The sequence below is a fragment of the Ictidomys tridecemlineatus genome, chromosome 11, assembly GCF_052094955.1.
Source record: "Ictidomys tridecemlineatus isolate mIctTri1 chromosome 11, mIctTri1.hap1, whole genome shotgun sequence".
NCBI lineage: Eukaryota > Metazoa > Chordata > Mammalia > Rodentia > Sciuridae > Ictidomys > Ictidomys tridecemlineatus.
In genome coordinates this window covers 117,282,322-117,304,716 of record NC_135487.1, presented here as the reverse complement: position 1 = coordinate 117,304,716, position 22,395 = coordinate 117,282,322, and the positions used below count along the sequence as shown (strand labels likewise).

The following is a 22,395-nucleotide window of genomic DNA, read 5'->3' as shown; positions in this document are numbered from 1 at the left end:
CCAGCTACTCATCTGATAAGGAATTAATATCCAGAATATACAAAGAACTCAAAACACTTCACACAAAAATATTCCAAATAACCCAATCAATAAATGGGCAATATAACTAAATGGAAACTTAACAAAAGAAATACAAATAGTCAAATATATGAGATAATGTTCAACCTCACAAGCAATCAGAAAAACACAAAATGAAAACAAAACTGAAATTTCACCTCACCCGGAAATGGCAATTGTCAAGGATACACAAACAAAAAATGTGGGCAAGGTTGTGGGGGAAAGGTGCACTTGTACATTTAACTGCAGACTAGTACCATTCCATAAGCAGAATTGAGATTCATCAAAAAACTAGAGATGTAACCATCCTATGAGCATCTTCCCATTCCTAGGTATTTTCCCAAAACTTCTAAAATAAATATACTACAGTGACAGCTTCCTCAATATTTACAGCAGCACATTTTGCAATAGCTAAATTATGAAATCAACCTCAATATTCCCCACAATAGATAAATGAATTTTAAAATTCTGATCATATATATATATATATATACATTATATATATATATATATATATATATATATATATATATATATATATATAATGTTTGTGTGTATGTGTGTGTGTGAGACAGAGAGGGGGGGGGAGAGATGCACACTGGAGTTCTACAGAGCCATAAAAGAGGATGAAATTATGGTGTTTGCGAATAAATGGATAGAAATGAGAATATCATGCTACGTGAACTAAGGCAAACACAAAAACTTGAAGCTTGAATGTTTATTCTCATGCTGAAACTAGAGTAAAACAAAGAAAATGGGGAGGGCAGAATAGGATATTTTACACATAAAGGAAAGAACAGTAATGGAGAAGATTGTGAGGCAGAGTGCAGGGATGGGTAAGGGGAGGCAGTGAAGAATGATTTTTTTTTAGTTGTAGATGGACACAATATCTTTATTTTTACTGGGTGCTGAGGATAAAACCCAGGGACTTGGGCATGAGTGGCAAGTGCTCTTCACTGAGCCACAACCACAGCCCCAAAATGAATTCTGAAAAAATTGTTATATGCACATATAAATATACCACAGGGATCTCCACCTTTATACATAGGTAGAAAGAACCAATCAAATATAAATTAATATATGAGGAAAAGGAAGTCTAGTAGAGTAGATGAAGGATATTTGGGAGAAGTTAAGGAGGATGGGAGGAAAAAGAGAGAGGGAAAGGGGCAAATCATGAACTGAAATTGCATAGATGTATGAATCCACTGCTACATATGACCATAAACTTCTAAAGTTAAAAAATGTAAGAAAATTATTGTAAAATATAAAAAGGCAAAAACAAAAATTCTATGGAAGTTTGGCTATAGGTGTGAGACATATATTGGCCTGGAGCCTGTTTTTTCCAATTTCATTCATAGTAGGACAGGTTTTACTATATGTTTATACTTTACACGACCCAACTGGCAAAGTGTGGCACTGAGACTTTAATAGACAAGCTGGGGTTTACACGGCTTAGAGACCTAATAAAGTGCTTTGCTTTTTAGTTGGTCTTCCTTCCACCTCACTAGGCTCTGTCTCATTATTATAGACCTTCCACACTCTCTAGAGTGGCTTCCTTTTCTTCACCTAGGGGGACCTCACTATGTGGCAAAATGCTCCTGATTCTAAGGAAACGAGGACGTGAAGAAAGCACTGGGTGGAAGGCACATTTATTTCACATGGTTGACTTTCAGTCCTTCACCAATCTCTTGCCTGCCTCTTCAGATAAGCATGTTCACCAAATTTCTCTGGCTCTCTTCAATATCCAGACTCTATGTTGCTTCCCTAGGTTAATTTGAGTGTTAACAGAGGCCCCACTCCTCAACCTCTTGACACATCATTCCACTCTGTGTCTTCTGTTTTGCCTTTTGGGAGCTCCAATTGATTTGCCGACTCCAATCACCTGCATGGCCATATCCTCAATCACTTCTGCTCAGGTTTCTCTAAATCTGAACCTTGAAATTCTCATGCCAAATTCTCATGCCAGATATTCTTGGGTCATGTTAGTCCTTATTTTCTCTGGTTGCCCTGAATACTTATTTCTCAGATGATGACCTCAATTGTCAAATAAAAATGGACAATTTCATGGATTTTTAATTGTGGCCTTTAAGTAAGAAACATCTGTGAAGTGCTAAGCACAGTACCCAGCTGGCAGGAAGTGCTAAGCATACATCAGGTTGTTGCCTTCCCCTTTTGGAGCTGCCATGGTGGGTGTGGTGCTGAGCCACATCTTCATTTCCTTCTAACACAGTCTTCCCCATCACTGTTTTCCCATGTACCAGCTAAGGTGTAACACCATGGCTCAGTCTCAGCTCTTCTTGTTCATAGACCCCAGATTCCTGAACTAGAGCCTGGCTCTGACCCGCTCTCCTCTTACCAGACTACTTTTTTTGTGATACATAACATTTTGATCAACTTTCATAATACAGGAAGTTTGAGCTCAAGTCCTTCTGTGTGCTAAGTAAGCATTCTGCCATTGAATAGCACCCCAGCCTTTGATCAATATTTTAACATATACATATATCACATATATTCATATGTGTATTATATATGTGTGATTCTGTACATATTTAAGTTTCATTGCAAAGCATTGTACTAGACAGCACATAAAAAATTATACTCACAATTGGTTTATAAATTTATACCTAACAAGTTTTAAACTGGAAGTTAAATTCATTTGGAATACTTGTCCATCAAATGTTTTTTTGTTGTTGTTGTTCTAAATAATAGAAACATATCTATCTGACGACTTTTGGTTTTTTATGTGGCATATGCATGCTAATGAGAGGGAAGTCCTGGAACCTTGTGTGGTGAAGGCTAAACTGTGCATGATTTGGGGTGCAGGCTGTTTGTGGTGTCCTAAACACTGGTTGTTTTTACTCCCTAGATTCAGTTATTTTCTCTGTAGTTTGGGGTGTTGGCTGGGTTCTCTAACTCTGGTCTTCCACATCTCTTCTTTTTCTTCACCTGGCTCAGGTACTGTCATTGTCACCAGAACAAACTAAAGGACTTGGACACAATGAAGGAAAATTATTAATGCAAGTAACTGTTGGTCCTCTGTGTGTCATGTGAATTTATAAAGTTTTCTGTGCGCAACAAAGCCTTCAGTCCTGTTCATTGAATCTTCTGTGGCTTCTTCTCATTCTTCTTCTTGCCACAGTTGTCATATTGCTCTGTCTGGGTCATTGCCCTGTACACATTCTTTTACTTGTCTGTGCCTTTTCTATCCAGAAAACTTTTCATGTTTATACTATTTGTCCTGAATAGCTCACTTACCAGTGAAGACAAAGTTTGTCTTCTGGCAAGTTTATCATTATGCAGTGATGTAAGAAAGATTATAAAAATAAAGAAATCAAAATGTCTCTATGGGCTTGACCCACCCTGCAATTTGAAGACTGCCTTTCTTGATTCTTGATTCTTTTTTTATTTATGAAGTTCTGTTGGGCAACATACATAGTTAAATAAATTAAAGATGTGCCCTGGCTGTGAATTTCCACTCCCCTCAATACAAGTTCTTTGAATGGCAAAACAAAAAAGAAGATGCAAGCAGGAAAATGATGGAAAATGAAGATCATGTCCCTGTCAGCAAAGATGCCTCATTCCTTTCTCATTTTCTGGTACCCATGTACCTCATGTCCAGAGAACAAGTGTGGAAGAAAAAAGTGCAAATGAAAATGTGATAAAAACATGATGTTATCGACACCAACACAGAATTAAAATCTTACACAGGTCAACGGATAAATATAAATGTTTCCCCAGCCTTCATCACAGCCCAACAGGAAACACAACACCACCATGCTCCTTGGACTGGGCTTCCTGCACTGAACTCCAAGGTCAGTGCATGCAGGACTGGAGAGGGTCAGTGGCTGGAATCACCACCACCAGCTCTGGAGAAAATACATCAGATACCTCAAATCCTTTGTCATCAATAAGAATGTGGCAAGCACACACCTTCCATGCATTTGCAAAATGATTCAGGAGCCCAATTTTCAACTCTGTCACAAACCCACCTCACTTGAAAAGGCTGGCACATGTCCTTGCCTGTCTCAAAATTTTTTTAACCAAATCAATATACATTTCTTGACCAAGAAGTAGATATGTAGAAGAACTGAGCTGGATGGAATCAAAGTTTTTAAGACCACTCAAAAGACCTCAGGTTTCAGCAATAATGAGTTCATGAGAGCCCAATGATCAGCCCAGGCCCTGTGTTTGGGATTTCCTCTAATCCAATGCTTAGAGCAAGTCCACTAGGCAAAGGACTTCCAGTTGAAGGGCTGTGTCTGCCACACGACCAGCGCTGACTTCATGAAAGAAGGTTTGGTTCATAAGTAATTGCTAGGGAGTTTAAAATTAAAGAGACAAGACTCTCATTACCTTTAATACCAGCTCTGAGATGGCTTCTCCTAGCTCCTGCCTCCAGCCACCTAAAGTGGTGGCGAGGTTTACAGAAGAGGTGAGAGAGAGAGAGAAAGAGAGAGAGAGAGAGAGAAAGAGAGAGAGAGAGAGACAAAGAGAGAGAGAGAGAGAGAGAGAGAGAGAGAGAGAGAGAGAGCATGTCAGGAAGTGGGCTTTTATTGGGGAACAAAAACTTCCAGGGAAAGTATCATCCAATGAAGATGAAGGGGGGCAGCATCCCAAGGTCAGGGGTGATGCTTGGGTCTTCAGGGCAGTGGCCAGACATGCCTCTGCAAGGACAAGCCCTCAGACCTGGAAAAGGGTGGGGAAGGCTCTACACAGTTGTTTCTAAGCGTCTCTCACCCAGCCAGGGAGGTAACTCAAATCACATGCAAGGATGGCCTCCCATAGCTGTGCATCTGGTAGAACTGAATGGGAGCAGCACAGCTGCGGACAAACCTGGACATGTGGGTGTCACTGGCACTGTCATCCAGTGAGAAGAGCTAGAGGGGACCCTGTGGCTCCCCAATGAGGTATGGAAGATCAGAATTACTAGTGTTTCCCACACCAACTGAGACAAGAGCCTGATCCTTGGCCAGGTGACTTGCAGGGTCAGGCTGTTTCAGTATTTTTTCCTCCAAGCCATTAGAGAGCTTAGTCAAAATTCTCAGAAATCCTGTACAAAGGAAGGCCACCATGTTGCATGACATGGGCTCTTCTCTGGAAGGACCTGTGCCCACAGGACAGGACTGTGTGCATCCCTGCTACTCTCCTGAAGGTCATCAATTCTGTGCCCTTAGCATAGATTTGCTGCTTTTGTTCACACTGACAACATGCACACTGGAGAGACACCACACCACAGTGTTGACAGAAGAGCTTCTGGGAGAGACCAGAAGAGCACTGGAGTCAAGACTGTAAACCATACCCAGTGCATTCCAAATCCAGCTGTACCTGCCTAGGCAGAGACTCGTTGACAGCAAAAGAATTCTAGAGAAATTCCCCATGCACTGTAAGTCTGGCTCACTTAGCAGTCGGGCCTCACTGAATCCAGCCTAAGGGAGCAGCTGTGCTGTTTTGAAAGAACCTTCTCCTCTTTCCCTGTGAGCACTATCCAGACATAGAGAGAGAACAGAGAGAGCCCTTGGCCAAGACTGCTGCCACATAACTGCAATCAGGCCTGAAGACTCTGGTACAGAGCTGCACTTGAATCCAGGTGCACTGAACCTCTGCTTGAGAGCATTTGTCTGAAAACCAATGATTTTCAGCAAGTCATCATGGGAAGAGCTCAGAAGTTCAGTCCTTTCTGGGTTTAGATCCAAAGCAAAAATCTTCCCCAACAGCTCCATTTCTCACACCACACTCTGACCAGATGTCCCTGAAATGACTTTTCTTGTCAAAAAGTCCACTCATCACACATTGCTCTGTGCAAACAACATCATTGTAACTGAATCCTGCAAATGCTCTCTTTATGCTTTCTTGCATAGATCCCAGAGTTCAAGAGTCAGGTCATGACTTCCTGAGACATCCATGCATTGTCCAGCAGGAAATCAGCAGGGAACACTTTCCCACTATGTCCTGTGAGCATGTGCTATAATCAATAATCATCCACAGTCCAGCTTCAAAATTATTTGAAGTTGTAAGCCCTAGTACTATCAAATGAATCCTAATGTTATATATAACCAACAAGAACCAATAAAAAATAGAAAAAGAAAAAAAAGAAAATTCAATGCTTGGGGCTGGGGATGTGGCTCAAGTGGTAACATGCTTGCCTGGCATGCATGGGGCACTGGGTTTGATCCTCAGCACCACATAAAAATAAAATAAAGATGTTGTGTCCACCAAAACCTAAAAAATATTTAAAATCTCTCTCTCTCTCTCTCTCTCTCTCAAAAAAAAAAAAAATTCAATGCTTGTAATTCCAGCATTACTACCAGATAGGGAGCCTTTGAACTCATATTTGTCTCCAAATGCTTCCCATAACTTAACATTTCCATTCACCTGTGGCCAGTAATAGGGAACCTGCCCTGAGCTGCACAGGATTAACTTCCCCATCATGTGCATCAAAGACACATAAGGCAGTAGTAGTTGGTACCCTCATATGTTTACCAGAGCCAGGATGAGTGCTCACATTGTCTTGGGGGAGTGGAAACGGAGAGACAGAGCATCTCCTAAAGGTATTAGTGATAGAATCCAGAAGACCTCCAGTGGGCTGTGAGAGTCACTTAGCAGCTGCTCTGCTGATAGCTTGCACAGGGGAGATCTCCTCTGTGTGCTCTGTCCCACCCACAATGACTTCAGTGTCATCATCCTGTTCAACGGGCAGCGGTTCCTTTGTGGCTTCGGCAAGCTCTTTCTGCAGCCAGGCCTGCTGTCTCCTGGAGTCCCTTTCCTTCTCTGCATTGAGGCAGCTGGCTTCCTGGGCCTTGTTGGCCATCTGCCTAGTGACTGGCTCCTAGTTCTCTGCAGTAGTTTTCCTCAGGTTCTCCTCAAAGACAGTAAAATGACCTTCATGGCATCATATTTGTCCTTCAAGGTCTGGTTGGATATGTCAACATTCCATGTGTCACTGTGTCCAGGAACTGCAGGATTATCTCCCCAAAGATTCTCTCTGCATCCAGTTACAGCACCTCAGCTCCTCTGCAAGGTGGCATGTCAGCTGGAGATGCCAGCAACACTGAAGCCTGAAGAAGTGGCATGTTGCCACAGCACCTAAGGGACTCCTATCCTAGTGGAGGCCTGCGACCACAGCATAAGGGGACCAAAGGAGACAGGAAGGAGAGCAGCCCCAGAGATCAGCTCCAGACACAGGTGCTCCCAATGCCATGTCCATTTTGTAATTTTTTGAGATTTACTTTTTTTCTTTTTTTTAAATTCCAAGTCTTTTTTAAATAAAACAAACATAACAGTGTAGAAACCTAAATAAACATTTCTCCCTCAAAGTTGTTACATCCTTAGTTCCCAACAAAACTCTCTACTATTGGAGACAGTATTTGGAAGAGCCTTAAAAGGCAGTTTATGAGCCACATTAGAAACTATCCTTTCAAATGCTGGGCTTTTTGGAAACAGAAAATCCACAGTCAGAGGATGACACTGGAAAAAATAAAAGAGGTGCTGCAGCTTTTGCAGAAATTCCTTAAAGACCTCTAGCAAGTTCTGAGTAATAACACAGCCACTGGAGAAACGGATGGGCACCCTGCCTGGACAGCCACTTTCAATGGGGAGAGCATTCATTTGATAGAAAAATTCTGTTGTCTGCTTAAAAAAAGAAAAAAATCAGCCACACTCCTTTATAGTCACACTTGCATTTGATTAAAAAAAGATACAACACTCACACATGGTTCTTATATGAATTCTAATTAAGAGACAATACATTCAGAATTATAGCACTCAGAGATAATTTTCAGAAACTATAACAGCTTCGTTGCCACTTAAGGGGTACATAGGGTGCAGCTGTTTACCTGAATGTATTCTTAAATAAGTGACTACTACCACTCTAATTTTCCTAGTTGTAGCTCTGTTACAGGTTACTGACCGCAAGTTCATGTTCCAGATTTCCTTTGCCAACAGATTAATTACAAGGGAGCCACCCCAAAGTCTTAGGGTGAATTGGGAAAGGGCCGGTTAAATGAAGAAACAGGCCATTCCTTGGTAAAAGTTTGTAGTTTTCTTTCCCAATACATCTTCTTTTTATTGAGAACTTCCATTTTTATCCTGTGTTCCTCCTCTGCCATCTCACACTCTCGCTCTATCTGCTGGATTTTGGCCACATGCACCTCATTCATTTGTATCAGCTGCAGTTGTAAGATGGACATTTGTTGATGGTGTTCTTCCTCATGCATCTTTTTTAAAGCACCTTCCTGAGAGGTTTTGCTCCTGTAGTTTTTATTGGCTGTTATTCTGACAGCTGAACACTAGGGTTCAGGTTGAGAGGTCCCCTCACATCCCGGAAAATGTATGAACTCTTTCTCACCATCGCACAGTTCTCTATTTGAAACAGCAAATGATTCTGGGGCTGCGGCATCACGATGGTACTCGGGCCCTCCTCGGGCGGGCTCTGCAGAAAGTACAGCTGCCCGGGCAGCATGCTGGCCATCTTCTCCTTCCCCAGGACGTGGGTGCTCAGCAGTGGGCTGACGCTTCGCTTCACTTTCTCCTTTCGTGGGCCATAATTTTTTTGGTCCGAGCCTTGGTGTTCTCCCAGCACTTCTTGAGCTGTTTGAAATCCCGCAGCGACACGCTGGGCTGAGAGTTGTCTTCGTGGGCAAGCGCTTGCCAGGTCCGCTGCTTGAGGGCGATAGTTCGGGCATCGCTTTTCTTGCACTCCAGCACATATTTGTGCTTTTCTACCAAAGCAAGCAAGATGCTCTTTTCCCACTCTGAGAAGTATTTGGCAGGTTTTATAATTTCGTTGTTTTGCATTTTCCACTCTGTTTCTCTGGGCAGTTAGCTATCCTGAGGGGGTGGCGCGGTGGCCGCGGAGACCCGGGGAGGGGCCGGCGAGGCGCGAGCGCGGCGGCCTCGACTCCTCTCGCGGGCTGAGCGGCCGGGAGGGCCGCGGGCTCCGGAGCGCCTGGCGCCGGCGGCGCGCCCCCTGCCGGCCAGGCCCCGCCGCGCGCGCCGCGGCCACAAAGCCCGAAGCCGCCTCCCCCTCGCGGGCCGCCGCCGCCTGCCGGTCGGTGGGCGCTCCCCTTGGGATGACTGAGGTGGTTGCTCAGCAGTAGAATCCTTGACTAGGCTTCACAAGGCCCTGGGTTTGATCACCAGCACTGAAAAAAGTGATACTAGTTATAAGTTTTAATAAAACATTTAAGTGTGGTTTGGGCATTTTGTGACCAGGATCCTTCTGACCTCATATTATGGGTTTGGCTGTATCGTATATCCAGGGAATGTTATCAGAAAACTTTGGATAAGGTTAGTCTTATTTCTTTCTTAAATATATGACATAATCACCAATGAAGTCATAGTTTTAGAGTACATTTGATATGTTTTTATAAATTTGGTTACTATCACATGTATATATACTTATTCAGATTTTTCACTTTTTTCTGGTTTTTTAAAAAAAATGTTGTCATTGAATTAAATGTTTTTTATACAATAGAACCTTACAGGAAGATACACAATACTACATTATTGTAGTACATTAGGATCTATTGAGATGGTTTTTGTATTTGGTATTGCTTATTGCGCTTCTCTCTCTTGCTTGGTCTTGCTCTTTAGCTTTTTGAAGAATCATTTTCCATTTTATTGTTTTTCTTTATGGTGTCATCATTTTCTCTTTTATTTTTCCTCCTATCTTTATTATTTTCCTTCATCCATTTACTTTGGCTTATTTCTTTTCTTTATTTGTAGCTTCCAAGGTGGGAGCTTAAGACATCCTTGATTTTATGTGTCTTTTTCTAATGTAAGCAGGTGGACGTAGAAATGCTCTTTTAAGATCTTCTTCATCTACCTACTACTGCTGTTGCTTGGTTGAATCTCAGTTATCCTTCAGCTCAAAATAATTTCCAATTTCCCTTGTAATTTTTTTAACACACATGTATTTTAAAAAGTAATACACTACTCAATTCCAAAAGGTTTGGTTATCTTTCAGATACTTACAATTTTGACACATAATTTAATTCTGTTGTCAAATAATATACACTGAAAAAAATTCTTAAGAAAATCTTGAGACTCACTTTATATTGTATGAGTTAAATTGCCAACACTGTGACAAAATACCTAAGACAAACAACTTAAAAGAAGGAAAAATATGTTTAAGCAAATGTTTTAAAAGGTTAAATCCATGGATTCTTTGCCCCTTCTATTTGACCTGTGGTGAAGCTAAACACTTTGGTCCGAGTCATGTGGTGGAGCAAAGGTGTTCACATCATGGTGTGTGGGAAGTGAGAGAGCAGAAGAGGTCCAAGTCCTTATTGCCTCCTTCCAGGACATGCCTCCAATGACTTTACTTCCTCAAAATAGGTCCCAGTTCCCAAAGTTTCCACCACTCCTAATAGTGCCAACGGTGAGGGACCCAACATTCAGCACTTAAGTATGTGTGGAAAATACAAGATTAAAACTATAACCAGGATGTTCCTTACAGTTTACTTTGGTGAATGTTCCATGTAATCCTGAAATGAATGTTTCTTCTCTATCTGCTAGATATAATAATCTAAATACCCTTGTAGTATTTAAATCTTTTATAGCCATACACACTTTTTTCTTTTCTTGTACTTGTTCTACCTTTTACAGACAACAAATGTTTATAACTCTATATGTGACGGTAGATTTCCTTTAATTCTTGTCATTTTTCTCTACACGTATTTTGAAACTCTTATATTAGTTGCACACACTTTTATGAATTGCATGTTTTCTTAAAATATCAATTATAATTTTAGTCTAGATTATAAATTTAGGACTCTTCTGGTTTAATGTGGTGATGAACAGATGGAGAGGAACTGGTGGGTTCCAGCTTTCCCTTGCTCTCCTCCATTTGCACAGAGCTCTCCTTCGTGACTGCTGCCAGCATAGACCCACAGTGGCATGAAGCCCATACCCAGATATCTGGGTGCAGAACCACAAAGGAATAACTCCCTAGGTGAGTCCAGCACTTCTTTCCTTGAGGTCACACTTGAGTTAATGGACATATCAGCTCTATGCATTACCTTCATTACCTTCTCAGTGGTTCTTCTGACTCTCCAACTCCACTGTTCAGATTCTCTCTCCCACAATTCTTCCTCTAATTTTTGAAAATGTTATTTTCTGAGAAAGTAAAAAATGTAATATTCTAACTGGTATTTATGAAAAAAGAAGGAAAACACACATTAGTATTATCAAGAATGGCATGGAATATCATTAAAGATCCTAAAAATATCAAGAGCATAATATGGAAATTTTATAACATTATGAACTACCCTATCATATAAATTCAAATGTGGATTCATTTCTTGAAAACCCCAAGCTACTAAACTAACTCAAAATGAAACCATATTAATAATAAAAAATAATCTCTATGTCCATATTAGTTAACTGGATAATTTTGTTAACAACTAAAGAAGAAACATTATAAAAGTTACAGAATTTTTTTTTCAGAAAATGGAAAAGGAGGAAATATTTCATGATTTATTTTGTGAAGTCAGCATGCCCTTAATACAATACTAAAGAGATCCCTGCTTTCTAAAAGAAACTTAACCAAAGAACCCCAGAACCTACATATCAATAACCCTCATGAACATACATGCAAGTTTGTAATAAAGTATTAAAAATTAATTCCAGCAATGTACAAAATGAGCAATACAATAAGTGGGTGTGGTTTTTTTTTTTCTAATGTGAATTCAACTGCATTAAAGTACACACCAATAACTGGTGAGACATTTTTTTCTGCCTGTATAAAGATTAGTATTTGGCCCAGGACTGGGAAAAAAGATCCATCTTCACTGAAGTGGGTACATATTATTCAATTCATCCACAGTCCCATAAAAAATAAAGATAGAGAGCTGAGCATGATGCCTCACAACTGTACTCCCACTTCTTGAGAAGCTAAGGCAAGAAGATCTCAAGTTCAAGGCCAGCCTGGAAAACTCAGTGAGACCCTGTCACAAAATAAAATAAAATAAAAATGGCTGGAATGTACCTCGGTGGCAGATTGCTTGCCTAGTGTGTAGAAGGCTCTGGGGTCATTCTCCAATACTGCAAAGAATAATAACAGCAATAATAATCAAGATGGAGGAATAACTAATTCACTTTGTCTTCTGGATAGTCATCACTTCAACTCTGCAGTGAAAGCTCCCCTGCTTCTTAAGCCTGTGGACTCAGACTGAATTACATCTGGTGCTCCAGCTTTGATGGCACATCATGGGACTTCCTGGCCTTCACAATTGTGGGACAAATCTCATAATGCATCCTTTTATATCTATATATCTTATTGGTTCTCTTTGTGGGGGGAGAAACTCCCTAATTGCTGGGTTAAACCCAGGGATGCCTGACTGGCTCTCTGTAAAATAATCAATTGTTGTAATTCACTATGTTGATAGTTAAATACTAAGACTACATAATAATATCAGTTTTAATAGAAACTATATTTGACAATATGTATTGCACTACCCAATTTTAAGACTCACTATAACAAGATATTGTACTATGGGCAAAGGGATAAACACATAAATGAAAATAACAAAAAGATTAACCTACACAAAAAGGGCCCCATCAGTATGGTCAATTGATTATTGACAAAAGGGCAAAGGGAGTTCATTGAGAACATCTATTGGTGATAAAAAAAAATAGCATATTAGGAATAGAAGAAAAACTTATCAAACTGATAAAGGATATCTATGAAATGGAATAGCTAACATCACAGTCATCATATTTCCTGGGGAAAACCAAATGCCCTCCCCTCACACTGGTAAAAAGGCAAAGTGGCCACCCTCACCAGTCACATGAGCATTCTATGTCAGTCCTAACCAATGAGATAGTGCAGAAGAAGAAAGGCATCCATTCTTGGAAAGACAGAGATAAAACTATTTCTATCACAGATGATATGATTGTCCATATAAAATATCCCAAAGATTCTGGGTAAAAAAAACTCCTCCAAATATTAAAACTAATGAGCAGGATTAGTTAAATTGTAGGGTGCAATGTACACAAACAAAATTCAAATGTATTTCTATTAATAGAAATATATACATAACTAGAAAGGAAACTTTTGAAATCAATACCATTTAAAATGGTTTTCCCAAAATGAAATACTTCAAAAAAAAAAACATATAAGAGTGTATAAGTGGCAAAGAATTTTAAAAGGATAAACGAACACCTAAATTAGGAGATATAATGTGTTTATGGTTAGAAGACCCACAGAGTAATAGCTGAGTGATATCTGTACTCACCGCAGGAAGAAAAGCTGGGGCATGATGGAGCCTGAGAAAGGGCTTGCAAATCTAGGGCGACTTGGGACTTGTTCATTACTGTGGTTCCATGCAGTAATGGTGAGCACTCTGCACACTTTAGGTCCAACAATCAGAGTTTAATTCTAGGTGGAACCTTTTGTCTAGTTGGGGTAAAGCCCATTTTCTCTCACTCCTTAAGTGAGACTTGGTTTCCCCTCTGAGTTCTACTTGAAGGGACAGGCAGGATTCAGGACAGGGAAAGAGGCTGCTCAAGACAGTGGCTGCTCCCTGAGTCCTCCATGGTACCCTGCTGCTTGTCCATTCAGCCCTGTCTCCCAGTGATGTCCCCTGGCTCCTCATTAATTCAGGTGCCTGAGGCCACAACCACTGGAAAACTGGATACATCAAATCTGGGTGTCTAAGCTTGGGACATCCTATCCCCAGTGATTCTGAGGGCTCCATGCTTGCTGGCACTGGAGGTCTCCACCCCGTGGCCAATGGGCCCCATGACCCTGCAAGACCCCCTCTGTCCTCAGGTGACCCTAAGCCGCTGACCACCAAATCCTTCGCCAGGACACCTGCTTCTATTTGGACCTATTGTCCTATTTCCATTCAAGTAGAAAATACTTGAAATAGGAAAAGGTGTTCCTAGGCTCAGAGGTGGGATGATCAGACTCAGTTTCCAGTCCTGGGTTCAAGCGGTTGGGAGCAGTTCAGTCAGTTACTTAGATTCTTAACTGTCACCCACGTTTGACCTGAAGAACCGCGCGCTTCCGAGTGTCTATTGAGGCCAGTAGGGGGCGCAGGTGCCAGGGTCTTGCGCCTCAGTGTAGGGCATCCCAGCGGAGTTCGTCCTGGGAGAAGGCGAGAGGAGCCTGAGCAGCTCAGGGGCGCCCCCAGCATCGCAGGGCTGCTCCTCGCTTCTGCCAGGCTCTGCTCTGTGGAGGCGCCTTGGAGACCATGAAAAGTTATGGCGATTTCCTCCTCTTCACGGAGAAAGTTAGAAGAGGATTTGAAAGGAGCTTCCTGTCTAGTTAAAATGTTCCCCACCTGGCGCTAGACAGGCTTTTCTTTGATTTTTTTTTTTAAATTTCCGTGAAAAATGGTTGCTTTTTTGAGGGACGCACTTGGGAGCATCTGAAAAGAAAGAGTTGGGAGCCTTGGACGGTCGTGTAGGGAGGGGATAGCAACAGAAAGGAGAAAGAAGAGGGTCTACCAGCAAGGAGCCAAGAGGGTAGTTTTCAGTTGCTGGGTTTGGTTTTTCTTTTTTTTGGGGGGGGTGAGTGGGTGGGTGTAGGGGGTGACTATCAGGGATTGAATTCAGGGGCACGCGACCACCAAGCCATGTCCTCAGCCCCATTTTGTATTTTATTTAGAGACAGGGTCTCTCTCAGTTGCTGAGGCTGGCTTTGAACTCCTGATCCTTCTGCCTCAGCCTCCCCAGTTGCTGGGATTGTAGGCAGGAGCCACCACTCCTGGCAGTTGCTGGGTTTGAAACATCAGATTTGCCCAATATATATGTTTGTCTTGTTTATGGAACATCAAAAAGCTTAAACTGAGCCATAAATGGAAAATGTACCCCCTCACACAGCTGTGAAGGTAGGAAGCCTGCAGTGTCCTATTCTGCCAACCCAGAGGGTCTCTCCTCTCCATATTGCATCTATTAGTATCCTGTGAAGACAGTGCCCTTTGGTTTCATTGTCCAGCTGCCTCCACTATCCACTACCAGCTGCAGTTCCAGGGCTGGAGATTGATCCACAGTTGTCCACCCAGTTGTCTTGCTTGGCTAGGCTAAGTGGACACCCTTCCTGGAATCACATATGAAGTGTACTGCTTTGGGGGTAGTGAGCCCACCTCAGGACTACTGATTGATCATGACTTTTATAAAAGAACAGGCAGTAATTAGCAGGCTCTTAAGCTTTTTACAAGAGTGGGACAATGCTGGCAAAGTCACAAGGAATCACATCCTCAACAATTTCATTCAAACTGACCAAGGCATGACTTCCCCTGAATTGAAGCAGGAGTTTTCCCAAGGATCCAGCTTGTTCCTTGTAAGCTTGATCCTGCCTTAGAAGCAGGTAGCCTTTGCTGAGTGGTGGAAACAATAGAAAATTTCAAAAGAAAAAGAGAACAGTTTTAAGGGAGATTTTCTCTTGATATTCTCTAATATTTTAGAACAGAACATTTGATGATTAAAAAAAAAAAGCCATGTCCTCAGCCCCATTTTGCATTTTATTTAGAGACAGGGACTCACTCAGTTGCTGAGGCTGGCTTTGAACTCCTGATCCTTCTGCCTCAGCCTCCCCAGTTGCTGGGATTACAGGCATATCCCCAAAATCAAGGATTCCATCGACTTCCATATTCCCAACTTGTAAATGTGTCCCCAGTCTGACCTCTATCTCTTTTTTCTCCTATCAGAGTGGAAGCTGGTATTCTTTCTTAGGACTAATTCTCATTTGTTCAACATTTAAATCCCTTCCCATCTCCTCAAGGACTTTATTTTTTCTCTCCTGTAGTGTTCCCCTTTGCCTCATTACCAGCTTTTTTCATCAGTATTTTGTATGCTAGAATCTCTTTTGCCTTAAAAATAAAATTAAATCCATGCCTCAAACATAAGTTGCACCCAGATCCTTCCTTTCATAGTGAAGCTTGTTGAAAAGGCTAGTTACTTTCCCTGTCTCCACATGCTCTCCTGGTTCCTCCTCTGCCTACTGCAGTCTAATCCCTGTTGCCCTGACTCCACTGATGCTGGTCTGGTCAAGATTACCAATGGTTTTCTAATTGTGGAGCCCAGTGACTACATCCTCATTCCTTATACATGACCAGAGTGGCATTTTTCAATCAAACTTTCCCACTTCTCAAAACACTCTTCCCTGGGTTTCTGTGATGCCAAGACTCTTTGTTTCTCCCTTTTTTTCTTCTTTAAGGGAATACTTTCCCTTAAATGTAGTTGTTCCTTGAGACTCCATCTATTTTACCTCTTCTCTGCTCACACTATCAAATTCTCCCTAAGTGGTCTCATGCGTTTTCATGATAATTTCCTTCTGGAATCTGGGCTCCATATTTATATACCCAGCTACTCTCTCCACTCATGCCTCAGGATGACTCTCATATTTCTGGCTTGGGAAACGAGGTGAATGGGAAGATAACATAAAAAAGAAGCAAGTTTAGGTGTAGTTAAGTTTGATTTGGGACATGCTGAGTTTGAGGTTCCTGTGTTCAGGAGCCGTGTAGGCAGAGCAGGACTGAAAGCAGATTCGGACATCTTTGAGGTGGTTTGTATTATGGAAAGATCTGGGGATATTCTTGGTCTGTCTGCCTGTGGATTCATCTCAGACCATTTCATTTATTTTGTTTTGTTTGGCAGGACAGAGGATTGAACCCAGGGTTACCGTATTACTGAGATATAACCCGAGTCCTTTGTATTTTTTGTTTTGAAAAAGGATCTCATTAAATTGCCAGAGCTTGCCCTTGGAATGTAATCCTCCTGCCTCAGTCTTTCTGGTAACTGGCTTATAGGTGTACACCACTACACCCAACTCAGACCCTTTTATTATAGGGTTTTCCCCTAGCCTGAACTCCCTTTTCTTCTGAAACCCCCCTCCTTATTTAACTAATTCATACTCCTATATTCAGACCTCAATTTAAATATCAGTTTTTAGAAAGCCCTTCACTGAGGCCCAGACTACTTGAGAACCTGAGGTTCCCATTACCTGTACTCACAGTCCCTCCCTGTGTCCTGATAGTCATAACATTTGATTGTTACTACCTGGTCAATATCTCTTTCACCCCCACTGAGAGACCAGGAGCTGCATCTGTCTCCTTCATTGTTCAGCTCTGCATTTCTCTTATCTAGGAGGGCTGGCACTTGTTTGCTGAATAAAGGAAAGAATGAACCAAAGAGTCTGCAGCTGGGCAGGACTAAAGACTTAATTAAACAGAGCTGTTTTTTCCTTCCATTTAAGTTACTGATAAAATTATTAAACAGCCTGGTGTGGCGGCACATGACTGTAAACCCAGCTATGGGTGTTCTGGGGTGGAAAGATCACAAATTCTGGGCCACTTGGGTGGCTTGGTGTGACCTTTTCTCAAAACGGAAAGTAGGGGTGTCTGGAGATGTGGGGATGGAGCTCCGTGGTAGAATGCTTGCCTGGCATGCATGAGGCCCTGGATTTGATACCACCAAAATAAACTTTTTAAAAAGTAAAAAGGGCTGAGGATATAACACAGTGAGAAAGGGCACCTACTTTTTTTTTTTTTTAATTATTGATCAGATTCAGACCTAGAACACAGACCAAAGGGAATATCAGAATATGTCTCCAGGTTCACCCTAATGTCGTACTTTGGTGTGCATAAAAGAGTTGCCACAGTCTGGCTGGGCACAAAATCACAAGCCACTCAAGCAAGAACAAACTTTATTTCCAAAACTCCTTTGAACACCACACATGCAGCCTTCTCCTGGGACACACCACACCAACAGGAAAATCCCTCCTCTGGAAATCCCTCCTACCACACTTCCCCAAACAATGGGAACTCTCCAGGAGTCCCGCAAGAGCTCCAAAATAACAGGCCTAGGAGGACAGCAGGGGTCCAATGTCCAATTGAATGCACATCTTAACATAATCATTATCTCAATGGCTTGCTGGCATCACCTTTCAACCAAAAATGCCATGCATCATTCCTACTTGGCTATGGCTCTTAGCAAAGAGGTTTAAAATAAAGGTTAAGGCTGGGGACATAGCTCCCCAGCTAACATCAGGAAACCCTGGGTTTTAATCCAGCTCAGCAAAAAATTAAAAATAACACGTACAAATTACTAGTCTACCTCCCTATGCCCACCCCACCCCTAGGGTTCTGATTTAATAGATTAAGTATAGGGCCCTGACCTTTTTTTCTAACAAGTGCTCCCAATAACTCTGATGCTATGGTTCACAGATCATGCTTTGAGAAATGTCAGTACCTGTAATCTGGCTTCTCAACCCTCAAGTCATGAAACTAAGCTCACCTTGGTTACCAGCAACCTCTGTGCAGCCAAATTTAGATTTCCAGTTTTCTTTCCTTGTCTTACTTAACATTTTCCACTTGAACACAGGGTGAGGAAAGTGAGGCGGGATCTCAGGTGCAGAGTCAGATCCTGTTTTTATGTAAAATGTTGATATTTGATTCATCATGAATTTTATATTAATTTGATTATTTTAAATATTGCACTGAAATATGATTTTATTGCTGAGGTGTGTTTTTTTTTTTTTTGGTGCCCTTTACAGAGATGATTTACCACTGAGCTATATCCCCACCCCTTTTTGGGGGCGGGGGGGGGGGAGGGGTCTTGCTGTGTTGCAAGGACAAGCCTCAGGTTTACAGTTCTCCTGTCTCAAATGCCCAAGTCACTGGGATCATAGGTGTCTGCCATTGCACACAACTTTGGTGCCCCTTTAAATTCGAGATCCAAGGCAAGTGCTGTGCCTCCTTCACCTCATCTAGTCCAGCCTGATGGCCTCTGCCCCTTCTCAGCTCTCTTCTTCTATTGCTATTTCTCTTGCCTCAGCTGCAGAATTTCCTCCCACCCTAAATGTTAGTGTTTCCAAGGATTCTGTGTCCAGCCCACTTCCTTTCTTACTCAGTCATTGCACTTGTGCTAGGCATCGTCATTCTTCCCCATACCTCAGGTGCTAGTAATAGTGCCTTACATTTAGTGGACATTCAGCTAATGCTTATGCAATGACTGGATGAACCAGGCCTTAAAGGTACAGCTGTAGATTCACTTTCTATAGCCAGAATTATGTATTATTTCCTAACTTTGGGAGGTGGGGGGAGTACTGAGGACTGACATTTATTATAGGTAAGAAAAAATGAACTTGGAAAGATTGAGTAATTTACTAGTAAATAGGAATGGATCTGTCTGACCCAAAGCCCATAGGCCATCTATTGTACTCCAGGATCTCCCACTAGGTAGGCAGTGCAAACCCACAACTCCACCTGCAACACCATACAGGGAGACCACCCACATCAGCAGCCTCGCCCACTCCCTATGTCTACAGGTAGAAAGGCCTGGCAGGAAGAACCTGGGCTAGCCTGCTCAGGTTCAAATCCCAGATCCACCAGTTACCTTTGGTAACTTCATGTTATACTCATGGAGTAAATGGAAATACTGACAGTGAGCACCGGAGAGCTGCAGTGAGGATTATATGAGACAATTCAAGCAAAGCAGTTAGCACACTGCCTAGTACTTGTTATCTACTGCTGATACTATGGCAACCTTCTAGAACTAAATAATGAAAATAATAGACCCAAAATATGTAGAGCAAGTGACTATGAAAAGAAGACCAGTCTAGTACAGAGAGAAAAGATGGTGACAAAAGTTGGTTGGCCTAGCTGGTCACTGAAGAAAAGGAGAATGCACTGAGTCAGGAACAGGGCAGAGGATGGGGGAACAGGGAAGGGATAAGGTAGGGATAAAGAGACTTCCATGTGGCTGATAACCTGGCCCCCAGCTATGGTGGCAACATGCAGGGGAGCCTAGCTCTAGAGCAAATGATGTTTTTGCAGTAAAGAGCCTTTCCTAATGAACCAATCTGTATTTACTTCTATTGGCATCCTGGGAACCAGGGTGCAGCAGAGACAATTTGACTCATTCCCCCACCCTTCCCCCAACAAAGCATTATTACATCCAACCCATTACATTAGCTCTTATCAGTCTTGGAAGCTCTCAGTCATCCTCCATGAGCTGTAATAATTTCAGCTAATATCTTAAAGTGTTCAAAGAGCCTGTGATATGTTATGAGCCTAGTAATTGTTGACTGGTTCCCTTTCTATTGTGGCTTGATTTTATACCTTGTATCCAAGCTGACACGTGCTCTGGGTGCTATATTATGATGAGACTTTTTGCAAAGGCTGATTTTTAAAAATAAACATTAAATATTGAGGCTGTTTTAAATCAAAGTTTAATTTTTCTACCATCTCTTGTTATTCTTATTAGGAAGCCATGCAGTTCTTCATAAGGATAGTAACCTCTAGTGTAAAACTTTGAGCAAGTACACAATTGAGAATTAATTAGGAAGTTAAAATCTAGGATTGGGCCCAAAATAATGAACTATACTGAGACGCAAGAGTACAATGATCATGGCTTAGAGAGACTTGAGAAATTCACCCTCAGCTTTTTCCATGCACCTTTGATTGATGCAAGCATCCTTGCTCCCTAGGGAACCTGTCAGAGCCAAGTGGCTAAACTATCATGGAGGAACTTCCTGGATAACAAGGAATGACCCAGCACCTATCCTCTGTGTGTTGCCCCTTCCCCGTTAGCTCCTCTCAGATTAAAGGGTGCACTCCAGCTGCTTTGTTATCCTGGACCTGAAGGGTTACCCAGAATCAGGCACAGGATCTATTTCTCTAGGGAAAACTACCTTGAAAAGCATTCTTTGACTTGTGGTTCAGCTATATCACTTTACCTATGTTTAGAAAAGCTTTTCAGGTCAATTGGCATCTTCTTATCAGCTGTGGGCAGGTAAGATCCACTCTAGAGAAATTCCAGTCTCTCGTGGTATCCTGGGCATTCATACCACATGGGATTCTAGGTATCTGTAGGTGCCCCCTAACCTTCAAGGTGGGCCCAGATGTAGTGTCCCCCGGAAGTCTGCTCCAATTACTCCTCCATCCCATGTTCCTCATTGGCCTTTTACTAGTTAGTATCCTTTTGATTGAAAATTACAGAAAAGTAATTCCTGCTACACTCAGAAAGAAGAGATTTATTGGATTGCTTAACTGAATTACCCAGAGGTGGAAATACATATTTCAGACCTGACTAGACCCAGGGGTTCAAACACTATCATCAGTATTTGGTCCCACCCTCCCTCTTTCCCCTTAAAGTCTCCATCTGTCCTCTATATTCAGAAGGCTCTGTGTGCTGAGGTTCCCAGGAGCTCCAGACATGCACCTTATAGCTCAGCTATGCTGAAAAGAAACCAATCTTTTACATGGGTCCCAAGAACATTCTGACTTTTGAGCCTCATTGGATCAGCTTAGGTCACATGCCTGGCCCCAGACCAATTTCTATAGCCAGAAGGATGACATACCTGTCACCTGTTTACCCCACTAAAATCACATGACCAAGAATGGAGGAAGCATGAGTCCCCAAGGGACAATCAAGGTGCTATTACCAGCAGAAGGAGAAACAGAGGCTGGAAAGCCCCAAATAAAGAGATGTCCACTTCCTGCTAGAAGGAAGAATATCCAAAGTATCATGTCACTTTACCTATGGACGTTTCCAGGATAGGAGGCAAAATATGTGAGGAAAGGAACTTAGACTCCCTTAGGAGGTTAGTGTCAAGGAATTTGTCAAATGTTTTGTTTCAACTCTTCTACTCCCTGGACAGTAATTGGATAGAATTTCTTGAGGTCAGAGGTGTCCTAAAATTCTTAGAAATACTTGGACCAGAGAAAATCAAGGAAGAGGGCAAGAAGGAATCCACCAGCTTCTTCAGCTTATTTCAAACTCAGGAAGTTTGGAAAGCTATGGTGGCTACTGTGTGTGATGAGGTGTCCAGGGCTCCCTAGGAGCCTGGGTTAAATGCTGGCAGTACCTGCCACTCTATTTTGTGATTTCCAGGCTCTGTTTCCCCTTCTGCCGGTAATAGCACCTTGATTGTCCCTTGGGATTCATGCTTCCTCTACTCTTGGGTCATGTGAATTTAGTGGGGTAAACAGGTGACAGGTTCATCATAGGACTGATGCACAAGCAAGCATTTCATACATGGCTCAATTAGCTTCTGTCCATATCACCTCCAGAAGACCAGACAAGATTTTTTTTCTAGCTGGGCACAGTGGTGCACATCTGCAATCCCAGCAGCTCAGGAGTCTAAGACAGGAGGATCACAAGTTCAAAGTCAACCTCAGCAACTAAGCAAAACCCTGTCTCTAAATAAAAATACAAAAAAGGAAAACAGAAAGAAAATGTATGTAACCACCAAAAACTATTTGTGTTTTTAGAGTTCTGGTTTTGAGAAACATAATAGGCAAGTGATCACTGATGATGTTGACAAATATTATTAATGGTAGCATTTTTAGTATGAAATTAGTTTTTATGTTTAGCTCAAAATAAATGCAT

At 41.9% G+C, this 22,395-nt stretch overlaps 3 pseudogenes; all 3 read right to left on the bottom strand.

Annotated features, from left to right (window-relative positions):
- Positions 1-5,455: 5,455 nt before the first annotated feature.
- On the bottom strand, positions 5,456-6,088 carry LOC144368680 (autophagy-related protein 16-1 pseudogene; annotated as a pseudogene).
- LOC144368679 (autophagy-related protein 16-1 pseudogene) lies at positions 5,768-8,270 on the bottom strand (annotated as a pseudogene).
- LOC144368336 (myb/SANT-like DNA-binding domain-containing protein 3 pseudogene) lies at positions 7,767-8,990 on the bottom strand (annotated as a pseudogene).
- Positions 8,991-22,395: the final 13,405 nt, after the last annotated feature.